The sequence below is a fragment of the Cryptomeria japonica genome, chromosome 10 (assembly GCF_030272615.1).
Source record: "Cryptomeria japonica chromosome 10, Sugi_1.0, whole genome shotgun sequence".
Taxonomy (NCBI): domain Eukaryota; kingdom Viridiplantae; phylum Streptophyta; class Pinopsida; order Cupressales; family Cupressaceae; genus Cryptomeria; species Cryptomeria japonica.
In genome coordinates this window covers 348,258,297-348,271,906 of record NC_081414.1, presented here as the reverse complement: position 1 = coordinate 348,271,906, position 13,610 = coordinate 348,258,297, and positions in this window count along the sequence as shown.

Sequence of the window (13,610 nt, the reverse complement as noted above, 5' to 3'; positions counted from 1 at the left end):
TGGTAACCCTTTAGGAATTCTTTGTGTTAGACTTTTGCTTGTGTAATAAATGTGTAATGTAGTAATTAAATCACTTTATGTGAATTAAAAAAAAAAATTTAAATTGTTTCACCCTTAGTTGGCTAGTTTGTGTGGTTTTTCTTTAGGGTTCTTGGCGGACAATTACACATTATATAACACTTGATATAATAAATGTATGTAAAAAGTAATGTAATCATATGTGAAATAGCAAATAGATCAAGTCCATTAATTGTTATGATTAATATTGAAATTTAAGTTCAAGCAAATTATTTGAAAATAAATTAGGATTTTAAAAACCAATTAATCTATTTAAATTGATAAGATTCGAATTTTATTTTATTTTTAATTTTGAAAAATGTGAAATAAAAAATTGAAAATGAGAATTTGAAAGTTGAGATTTGGAAATTGGAATTTGAATAATTCAAAATTTTTGAAAAATGATTATTCAATTTTTGAAAAATTATGCAACCTCCTAGGAAATTTAAATTTATAATTAGGGCCCTGAAAATAACCTCTTAATTTAAAATTAAAATTAACGACTAGAAGATTTGAATTTGTCCAGTGAAAATTTAATTTTAAAATTAGGGCTTTGTTAGATAACCTCTTAATTTTAAAAATTTGAAATGTTGAAATTTGAGAATTGAAAGAATTAATTTAATTTTTAAAATTCGGTCTCTTTTAATTAACCTCTTAATTTTTTAAAATTTAAATTTAAAATTGTCCACAAGAGAATTAAATGTAAAATTAGGGTCTTGTAAAAAGAACAACTTAATTTAAAATTTTAATTTGAAAATAGATCTAAGATTGGAATTTGAAATTGGAAAATGCACAAGATTAATTTAAATTTAGAATTTAGGGTTTGTTTAATTAACCACTTAATTTTAAAATTTAAATTTGAAATTGAAATTTGATCCAAGGTTGCAATTTTGAATTTGAATTTTAAATTAGCACCCAAATTTGAAGAGGGAAATTCAAAAGTTAAACAACCCACAAGCTCAGTTTTTTAAAATTAAAAATTAGGGTTTTTTTGAAATTAACCACTTATTTTTAAAAATTAATTGTGAAATTTAACTTGTAGATGAAAATTTGAATTTGCAAATTGAATGAATTCTCATATCTAAAATAATTAATCCAAATTATATAAATCACAAGCTCAATTTTAAAAATAAAAAATTAGGGTTTTAATGAAATCAACCTCTAAATTTTTAAAATTTGCAAAGAAATCAAACTTGTAGATGGAAATTTGAATTTTAAATTGCATACACTCAGATCTGGAAAAAAAAAAAAAGCAGAATTAAAGGTGTGGGAAGTTGGGTTCACCAAAATTTAAAGTGGAAAATTGGGAGCTTAGTAAATTCGCCACTTGGAAGGGGAGATTCACTAAGCTCAATTTTCACTTGAGGAAACTTTACATTCAAAAGAGGTGGATGAATCTACTAGATCCAAACCCAAAGGATACAAGGATTGAATACTAAGTAGATTGGTTCAAATTGAAATGTAGTTGACCCTCTTTTGCAAGTTGAATAAGTGAAGTGTTGGAAATGAAGACAAAGTATGTGAAAATAGCGAGTTACAAATTCAGGATTCAGTCATGCACTTGGATCTAAGAAGTTTGAGATGATTCGATGCTGCTCTTACTCTATGAAATCCAGTAAAAGGTGTAGGGACCGTGTGTCTATATAGGGACGCCCTCCTATCAGTCCTTCAAACTTTCCATGCATCAAAAATGATTTTTCCATCTCTGAAGATAAAGCTTAATTCTACAAGTACAGCTGCACACCTGTTTCCTACATAGAGAAAGAAGGAAAAGGGAATTGGAATAGGGGTTTGCCTAAGTCAAACCCTAGTTTGGAATCAACCTTGAATTAAATACAACAAATTCTTGAAATAAATGATGGAAAGGTATACCTTCAGATCTGAAATAGATGATAATGATGCTTTGCTTCTTGGATGTAATCACATACGTTGTATGAAATGGCATGAACATGACAAAACCCTAGTTCACACACACATTCTTGCAAATGAATGAAGTAATGTTGATCCAATGGATAGATGAATAATATGTGGCCTTGAATAAATCTTGATGATGAATGTTTTAACGCTTGAGACCCAATTTTGCCTTCATGAATGTATGATCATCTTGTGTTATTTCAAATGAGAGGGGAAGACCTCCTTATATACTTGCCCATCGTTAATTGTTTAATTTTCTGACAAAGGCTAACATAGGGGTGTATTTTTCACTCACATTTTAGATAAGAACAAGGGAGAGGGGCCAATATAGGTCCCCTTTAGCGGATCCCAAGGTGCCACGCCTTGGTGCTAGTAGGGACCAGGATGCCACACCCTGGTCTTGCCCTATTTTGGGGTAGGATCAAGGTGGCCATGCAAGGTGAAAAGTCAAAAAATGAAGTTTGGTTGCATAGGGGAGACAAAAATAAGTCTCAATCAAGTGTGAGGATGAGACCAATAAGGTGAGGGCCCAAAATGTTGTCAAAATTGAAAAGGGTACAATTTTAGGATACTACAGGTGTATTAATACCAGCTATTGTATCTTGAAATGTATATTGTTTGTATCAATATAAATCAATATATAAATGAAAATTTATTTACATTTACAAGTTTTAAGTGATGATAAATAAAATGTTGTCAATTCAAATCAACATGCATGTGTATGCATCTGACCACCAAATTCCATATCCATGAAATCATCAGTTAGCACCACATCCTTTGCAGGGCTAGCCTAACATCTACCCTCGCAATATGTATATAGATGGGATGTGGAACCATCTGCACTAGCCTTGGTATCTATTTCAGAGCATATACCTAAACAACTGGGACACAAATGTTGAATGGGCTTACCAGGGCCAAATGGTTCAACTAATAAATCATCGCCTAGGCCAAGAGGGTGTGATAATTGTGTGCCATGTTGAATAATGACATCATTTAATGCAGTGGCCACCTGAAGAGTCTATACCTCCATAGAATCTTGTAGGACTACTAGAACCGTGACATGGACGACATGTTTTCCTACTAGAGGGATGTGATTTTGGGGGTTTCGTACCCTTCAAGCTCCAAGTCTATCTTGGGCAAAGCCTCCACCTCTACCCAAGAACTCTCTCATATCAAAATAGTTCGGCCTCTGATTGAGGATAAACTCGCAATATAGTTTCCTCAAAAAATATAATGGAACCTCAAAATTATTACAAGTTGATTGGTCAAAGACCATCCACCACCTATTCCAAAAAGCATTTTTCATTGCCAAATGGTTCCACCAGTGTATAGGAAACCTCTTTGAATTAAGAGGTAATATCTCAATGGTTTTGGAGTCATTAAAAAGAGCACATATTTGTGCTTTACTTATAATTTTTTTTCACTCCATTATAGGACAACCCGCTAGCATAAAAAGCATGACATCGATCCCTATAGCTTCCCCATTTTGTAACTTGTTTGGAAACTTCATTAGAACTACTAGCCATTGAATCTAGGATTGTGGCAAGGGATACATGATGCTCATGCTCGATGCCTTCAATCTATTCACCAATCTAGTTATTTTGGCAATGTTTTATGTGAATTGATTTATCAAATCCTCCTGTGTAGCTTATGAATGGTCTATTGGAGGAGATGGAGGGTTTGTATCTTGAGGGTATGGCTATGGGTTCTTAGGTGGGTTGTCTTATGGGTTTTTCCCTAAGTTCTCAAGAGGTGTGTCTTGATGGGGGGTAGTATTTTTAGAGTCTAACATAAATTTATAACTAAAAATAAAAAAATAATAAAAAATAATGAATTCACATTCAAATTTCAAATAGAATTTATCAAATATATAAAATGGATGAAAAATAATGAGTTTCATACATGTTGGTTGCCTTAGCATTATGGATGACTTATGTCTTCAAAACCTCGTGCACGTATTTGATGGTAGAAAACCCTTCAAAAGAAAGAAATTGTGAGGGCGCAAGTGAAAATTACCCAATCAGCCCCAGTAAAAAAATTATTCTCAATGAAACACGAATAGGTTTTTAAAAACTAAAACCCATATGTGTTTCTTCTCATATAGACCCTGTACGTGTTTTACGTTTGATTAGGCTTGGTAAAATGAGCCTAAACATGAATGGGTTATTTAAAATTTTAAATAACTCATTCGCATTATTAGTTTTTTGAACTTTTTTGGGGGGTGTGTCTAATTTTTGGCACACCATCATGGTGCACTTACTCATCAACTGTAGCTCATTGTTTATGCATATTTACTTCAACTTGCATATATTTACCCTAATTTCAGCATTTTCATAATTCAACTTAAAAAGAGGGAATTAAGTTCTAACCAATGAATCTAATTATAATTCTCAACCCTATCTTTTTTCGATTGAGGCTAGATCTATTGGATTCACCCCCTCTTTATTTTAATTGGTTCCTAAGCAAAAATTAGTCATTTTACTACATCATTGGGTGAAACCCTAATTTTTTACCCCAATACAAGTGCATAAGTCCAACTTAGGCATCTTTATTTTAATATTTGCATTGAATATTTATTAGGTTCATATAGGTAGTTGTACATTACCTACTCTACCTAACCTCACATCTAGTTGGGCCACATGGCATTTCATGTGCCCTTATTTATCTAGCCTCTTATTTAAGCAAAAGTTTTGTACATTTGTAAATATCTCATTAATACATTATTATTTCTTGGTTAATCTCTCTCTCTATGTGTGTGTGTGTGTGTTTAAGTGTGTGTGTGTGTGTGTGTGTGTGTGTGTGTGTGGAAGAAGCTCATGTTCATGGTCTTGACTATTTGGGAGCCTTGCTCCAACATACTTGACACAACCCCTCAACCAAGCATTGGTAAGGGAACTACGATAGTGACAAGTCCCCATACCATCTTCCACACTCCAAAACTCATCACACTTTTTCAAATGGCTTTTTGAAGGGTCAAATCATGACCAAAGGATTATATTATGTGACCAATAAGCATCCATCCCCTAGTTACTTAGGTTAGGGGTCTCTTTTTTCCCAATAACCAATAAAATAGACCAATTAAACTCTTTTAAGATCTCCCTCAAAATCCATTCAAAATTTAAAATGTAATAAAGGGAACTCTCATACCCTAACAATATTTAGACCACCTAAACACATGTCCCCATAATTAATAAACTATAAAACACAATTATACACAACATTAGATCATAATAAAGAATTTCACAAATAAAGTATCTACTTGGGGTCTAGTTGATTCTCCCTTCTCCCCCTTGGCATTTTTTCCCTACACATTAGACATCATAATAATATATAGTTCAATACCCAAACATGGTTAGGCCAACATAAATAAGCTCAATATTTGTTAGTCTAAAATTCATAATTATAATTATTGATAATTATCATGATTGTTTAAACATATATGACTTGCCTCTATTACTTATTTTTAATTTCACCTTTATAATGGCAAGTGTTACATCCATGTGCACTTGATTGTGATTTCCCACTCATCTTGTACAATCACTTAGGGGCTATAATATAAATTCTAACCATATTTATTCCTAGTACTCACCATAGGAAACATAAAACACATCATTAATTTATCAAATTAAATATATACATAATATCCTTTCTTGCATCTTGTGAAATCAACTTGGTTTGTTGTATAGTTTATTTCATGAATTGAAATAAACTTCTTCATGACTCATTGACTCTAGCTAGACTATCTAGTCAATTTTCTAACTTCAATAATGTAAAATAGATCCCATTGGATTTATAAGGTACACCTAAGGAGTTAGAGAATTATAACATAGTCATTTAAACTAGATAACAATATTTGACTATAAAAGATGTAATAATATGTAAGAGTTATTTATCCCTTAATTAGGACAATTCATAACAAAATAACCAAATTCATTTCTTTATTTGAACACACTCACATCATGGTGTTTAGAGCCATGCAATGATAATTTTCTATAAGGTTGACCAATGAAATTAATTATATCTTAGACATGTCAACACATAATTACTTCATTTATTATTTTTGATCCATCTAACCAGTATAATTAATGGAATACACAAAATATTAGTGTTTCATTAGTCACACACAAGGTGGGGCCTCACAAAAGGAATGCGATATGTCAAAACCCAATACCCAAACCTCAAAGTTGTCAAACCTATTTAGGGCAACTTTTGAGGTGTGATGTTGGGTTGAAAAGTTACCTAACCCATAGGTACTCACCCAAAGACACTTAAAATGGTAAAAAAACATAAAATATGTCACTTATCAACCCCACAAAAATTTAAAAATAAGTAAATCCGAGAATTGAAATAAAAAAAAAAACTCAATACAACCCCAAATCCAACTTAGTGACTTTATTGACTCAAAGAACTGAAGGAGAAAATTGGGGAATCTAAGAATGTGAATAACCTGCTCGAGATGGTGGAGGTTCTCCAAGCTAATCAAACAGATATGAGGTGGACTATGGAGAACATGTTTGACCAGCATAGAGAAATAACAAATAAGAACACTTCTTCTCTCCAAGACAATTAGGATGAGATAGCCAAGAGGGCAAAGAAAAGAAGACATTTTGAGTCTCCTTCAACTACAAGGTTGGAAGTGTCGATTTCAAGGGTGAAGGCTTCTCCAAACTCCATGGTTGTGTCTTTTGGGAAAGATTCCTCAAAAAAGCTTTATGTGTTGGATAAGGGTAAATACATTTGGGAGGAAAGGAAGTTGGATTTCTCTCCCACCCAATAAGCCATCGATTTGTGCTTTTGGTGGGAGAGTGTTTCTTTTTGTTGTTTGTATTTATGGTTGTGTACGGTTTCTTGTTTAAATTTTGGGTTTTTTTTTTTTGGTTTTGTTGGGTCTAGTTAGTAGCAAGTTTTTGGTTATGGGTTCTCACTTCTCATGAGTCCCAAGTTTTGTCGCCTTGGTTGTGATTATGTAAGGTTCGGGCTGCTCTTAGTTTTATTAATATTTTTTAGGACTTTATTGACTCAGAAATTATTTGAACTATCAATTTGTTAGTCCCAACCGGTGCTGAGAGGGGAGCGATGAATCAACACTATACCGGTTTTCAACAATTAATTATTTTAACTTAAGTTATCACTATCTTAACATTCATTTATTTAATAACTATTATAGAAGAATAACCATGCATGAAAGGAAACACAATGACACCAAGAATTATCTTGTGGAAACCCAAATGGGAGAAAACCACAGTGTGAGTAGTAACTCACAAAAATTCTACTATTCTAGAGTATGCCCGATGAAGAGTCATCCCTATTAGGAGATTACAAAGAAAATGTTAGGTGCCACCTGGTTAAGGGATTTTGTCTAAGGCTCGTTGGTGCCTTTACCCTATTAGAGGTAGCCTTGTCAAAAGGTCTTAAGATCATCAATTAAGATGACACCCAGTTAAGGGATTTTTACAATGGGACATGTTAAAGTCCATCCTATTAAGGGATTTTAGTTGCAATGGTTAGAGAGAAACAAAATGATGATCTTCTAGAGTGGCTACTCATTAGCTTGATCAGATCACATTGAAGAATCACACTATGTCTGCATCAGTTGTGTCTATTCTGCACAACACTGATTTACTAAATACACCTTCAACTCTATCCTCTGCCGATTTGGTGATCCTTGGATTACATACTATTGTTCCTCTATCACCTGGGTTACCACTCTATGGAACTCCACTCTATCGGTCCTCTGTCACTCAGCTCTACAATCTCTTAAAATCCCCCTATGTGCACTTTCCCATTATCTCTGCTCACCTCAACAACAACCATCTCAAGAATGAGATATGTGAATCTATTGACCCTTTAGTCTGTCACCAACTTTCCCTCCAAAACATCCCTTTCAAAATTTTGTGATCATACCTTAAATCACATCTCTAAAATCATTGCAGGAATCTTTGTCAAGACAGTCTAACATGTTGATAAGTCCATTGGTTGACTGGAGAAGATTCCTAATTTAATTGAATGTTAATTGAACGTTACCAATCTGTTAGTTAAAGACTCTTCTAGTGTATCGATCAAAATCTACCTAGTTGGTTTCCTCCTGTATATCGGCCTACTCTTTGCTTAGCCAGTGGACCTCTTCTGTACCGATCTACTCATTGCTACACAGTCTACTTACTGCTTGCTGGTCTACTCACTGTTTATCATGTTTACTTATTGCTTAGCCGGTTGACCTCAGTATCCTAGTCTACTTACTACCAATGGACTGAAGACTTAAGAGATGATGTTGCCAACAATGACAACCATATTATTCACCGGTCATGGAAGACTGCATCAGAATGCCAACACACTCTCATTCACATTACAAATAAAATACATCAAAGACAAGAATATAGTCCCGCCATATGGACTATAGTATTGTTTTCATAATTTAATCACATTGAGTTCCTAGGAGACCTTTAATTTCCATGGCTAGTGGAAGTTATAAATAGGTATTTCATCTTGATTTCCAAAATTATCAATATATTAGGAAAAAGGGAAAACATATTTTTCTTATATATTGATAAGTTTGATCAATCTAAGCTAATGGGTTTTGAAAAGGGTACTTATTTATTTTGCCACAAATTTATTATTTTTTCTCAGTTTTATGAAAAAAATGTGCAAATATGAAGGTATATTTCCCTATAGTTCTACTTTTTTTCCATTATATTATTTACATCATACAAGAGACCAACAGGACCTATCTATGTAAATAGATATGATTTTGATAATCCTAAAAATAGTATTTTCATGAAAAAGAACCAAAAAATGTCTAGTAAGAAAAATTTATTATATTCGATAGAATCTTGTCACTACCTATATTTGTACCCACACATATTTGGGAGAACCAATAAATGATTATTGATATCAATCAGACATAACCTTATTTACCTTAATTTAGCTTGTAATGTAGTTTTTACTGAGAGCTAAAATGAATAGCTCCAAATTATCTTATCTTAAGAATTGAGACCAAGACCCTAGAATGGGTATAATTCTTTGGATAGTAAGTCAAATATAATTGATTCTTTATTGATGATAATTTTAAAAATCATTAGAAACCATTATTTTTGTTTTTAAAAAAATGGAAACTAGCATATGTAAAATATTTTATTTTCAAGCAAGCAAAAACATGAGAAATGATCGTAAAGAATAGATCAATATATAATAATATTCAATACAATAGATGTCGTGAAGAGTCTCTAGTAAAGAGAATGGAGGAAGAAAAGCTAAATTGTTTAAATCTTATATTTTGTTGATATTTCTTACATTCATAAGATAATTTTGGGATAATAAAAATAGAATAGAAACAACTATCGATTATGATCATTTACTTATATTGTATTATTTTGGTTCCATTGAATAAAATCTATGCTAATAAGGAATATTCAAAGCCTAATTTATTGAAAGGGATGATGGATGAAAAATTATCCCTAAATATACAAAAAATATGTACCCTTTGATTGTATCAAATAGGGTGCTCAAAAAAGGTTGGAATAGTTAAATAAGAGGATTACTATGACTATAGAACTTGGAAAGTCTTTCGAAGATGAACAAACTTTATTTGATATTATGGATGACTAGCTACACAAAGATTGTTTTTTTGTGTGGGTTGGTTCGGTCTATTTCTTTTTTCCAAGTACAACTTTTCTCACTTTGTGGTATACTCATCGATTGGCCAATTCCTATTTGGAAGGTTGTAATTTTTTAACTATTGTAGTTTCTATGCCTTCTTATTGTTTATCACATTCTTTGCTACTATTTTGGGGTCCTAAAGCACAAGGAGATTTTACTTATTACTATAAATTAGGTGGTCTATGGACTTTCATTGTTGTTCACAGTGCTTTTGGTCTAATAGGATTCATGTTATGCCAACTTGAACTTGCTTGATCTATATAATTACAACCTTATTATGCAATTGTGTTCTATACTTCAATTATTCTTTTTATTTTTGTATTCTTGTTCTATCCATTAGGCCATGCCAGTTGGTTTTTTACACCTAATTTTTGTATAGTAGCTATTTTCTTATTTATCCTCTTTTTTTCATGGTTTGCATAATTAGACCTTAGATATATTTTATTAGGTTTTAGGCAGACAAAGTAATAAATAATTTTAATATAATGTCAAATAAAAGAGGTAAGAATAACAATTCACAATTACACAAATTTTAACATGGTTCACCCAATATGGGCTACATCCATAGAGAAATAGTTGTCCACTTTCTTTTATTACCCAGTGAATACTAAATTACAATCCAGTGATTATTCACATTACATGGCCACTTATTTATCAAGAATTTTTGTGGTTTACAAAAGTCAGTTTACATGCCAAAATAATAGTTGACTCCTTCCACCAAAATTTAAGCCCACTAGCATGATCAGTTGTCACATACCAGTACATTTTATATAATGGGACTTGTGTGAGTATTGGTTCTTTCTATTTGTATTGCTACCATGAAAAATAGTTTATTTTGTGTTTTTAACCCAACTCAAACTAGAGAGACTTATTCTATGGTCACTACAAATTGTTTCTGATCCCAAATTTTTGGGGTTTAATTTTCCAATAAACCTTGGTTATATTCCTTCATGTTATTTGGATTGATGACTAGTTTATGGATGAGTTCCATTAGAGTATTAGGTCTATCTCTAAACTTGTGTGCTTATGATTTTGTTTCCAGGGAGATTTGTGCAATGAAAGATGATGAATTGAGACTTTTTATACCAAAAATATTATTTTGGATGAAGGTATTCATGCTTGGATGGTGAGCTAGGATCAGCCTCATGAAAAGCTTATAATGGAGTGGTGGCCTAGGCTCAACTTGCCATATAAGGCTACCAACATTTATGGGACCACCAACCTTTATGGGGACATGAACCCTTAAATAGAGGAAGTAACTATAATAAATGTTTAAATTTTAAATTAAATTTTAATTTTAATTGTATTTAAGACTGTTATATATAATTATTTAAAACTAATATTATTTTATTAATTATTGTGAGAAAATTTATAGTATTATTTAATATTAAAATTAGTAATATTTATTAAATAAAATATTATTATTATTATTTTAAACACAAGTTGGCGGTGCCACTTAATATATTTTATTATATAAAGTTGATTCAAAGAGCTCCCAGAGAAAAGAACCAGTAAGAAAAACTCTGATCCTTTCTCTACAATACATAGAAAGGTTGTGAGATGTAAATCTCAAATATGCCAAAAAATACAATTTCTTATAGTGTCCAGAATACCGAGTGTCATAAAACATCCCCCAATATTGAATGTTTTATGTAATGTATTGAACAAGATGCAGTCTAAACCAAAATATCACGAGGGTTGTGCACATTTACATAGCAGTCCACAATCTGTCTCACTTATGAATTTATCCAACTTACCATCCAGCACACTTCTCAAATCAATATCCCTTCACAATATATAGATGCAGCAAAACCACAAGACCTTGCACTTATAATATCACACACTAATTTATATCATTATGAAAAAGACCACTGTATAGCTATATGTAATATTATCTTGTACCCATATCCTCCAAAAATTTTGCCTTAAGAATTGGACAAGAATCAAAATCACAATTCGGACCCATTATATTAAGTTCCTCCTTGGAACTTCTCATATTTGCCAAATAATCTGCAACCCAGTTCCCTTCTCTATACACATGTGAAATGGTGATGTTAGTAAATGTATCAATTAGTGTCCATGCTTGTTCAAGTAAATGTTTTATCTGCCAATTATCAATATTTCTCTTTATGCAAGTGTTGATAATAATAGTTGAATCGCCTTCAATGTGTATATATGAGATGTTCAGTTTTTTTACTAGTAGAATACCTTCAAGTAAAGCATATGCCTCTGCAAAGTTGTTAGTACCCGACGGAATAAAAGCAGCTTTCAAGGCTAAAACACATCTTGTGTAATCCCTTATGCATATAAGGATTGGATATTATTATTAATAAATTAAGAATTAAATATTTTAAATTTTGAATTAAATTTATCATATATATTTAAGTACATATTATTATTTTATTAATACTTAATAAAATAAATTAGGATTCATACAATAGTGTGATGGTTTACTTGTGGCACAGTTGTTATTTTCACCAAGGTTCAAATCTTCGCTATGCTATTGTGATTATAAGATTGTATCCTTGTTGATCCAATGTGCTTATAGGTTTGAACTTCCATATTGATGTTGTTGGTGTTCATGCCAAGTATGATTTTCTCTAGACTATTCTCCAAGATCTCATTGGGTTAATGTGCTCACAACATTTATGTCCCTGCTCTAGACTATTCTCCAAGATCTCATTGGGTTAATGTGCTCACAATATTTATGCCCCTACTAGACTATTGTACTCTTGGGTCAAGACTATTTGTATTGATGTTGTGCATTCATGCTAGGGATGAGGTCCCTTATTTGTTTTCACACTTGAACTTAAGTCGAGCTAAAAATCCTAAAGATCATTGATTAAAAATTAGTTAATTAATTAATTAATAAGTTTATAAATATGATTTGTAATATATAATATTAATAAATTTAAGCTATTTAATAAATTTCATTTATTGATAAATAGAAGTTTATCTACTACTATCATGCCTATATTTTCAAAAATCTATGCAAACTACGCTAAGGGATATCTAGTTAAAATGTTACCCTAATCTTAACCAAATATATAGTGTTAGAATGATCTAATACCAGTAGTAAATAGAGAGGGGGGTTGAATTAGTTTACTAACAATAACAATAATTAATTCAATTATAAACCTTAAACTGGATCACAACTCAATGAAGAATATAACATGAAAGCACAACACACATAACACCAATATTTGACCTAAAAAACCCAAAAAGGAAAAACCACAGTGGCAAACCCAACCCACAATTAGATGAATACTCTGCAATAGTATTATGAATAATTACAATGGGGTTTGCACTTGTGGAAAGGCAAACAACCTAGATTGCATTGCTCATCACAAAGGGATCACAAAGGGAAGTCTCAGTGACTTACATGAACATTAGACTACAATCTGAAAAGAAATGAACTGTGAAAGTAGCATCTACTAATGCTTGATATAGTTCTGGTTAAGCAATTATCTTTTCTCTGCAATACAAAACCTTTCCAACCTTCCCTTGAATGATATGAATTTATTCACACTTAATTATTTCTTTGATAATGCAGACTTAACCAACCATCCCATCAATATCCAAATTACATGAATAAGTCACCTATAAACATAGATCATCAACCTTATTGACAAGGTAGGCTAAACCCTAAACCCATAAACCCATAATTACAAATATTACATCACACGATGTCACCAAACCAATATTATGATTTACATTACATATCATGGACCTAAATCAAGTAACCAAACAATTATATCCATCGGGGATTCCACTAAGACCAAAATCCAACATGCTTCACTTGTCGGTAGAAACCCTTAGTGAAAGTTTAACTGCATTCCAATAGGATCACCATAATAGCACACTATCTAATGCAAAGTCATCAAATTCTTAGGATATGATCAAGAAGAACCAATAGCATGAAACAAACGAATTCCATAAGTTGGACCCAAAATCCACTGACCAAGTCACCAAAGAAGCATACC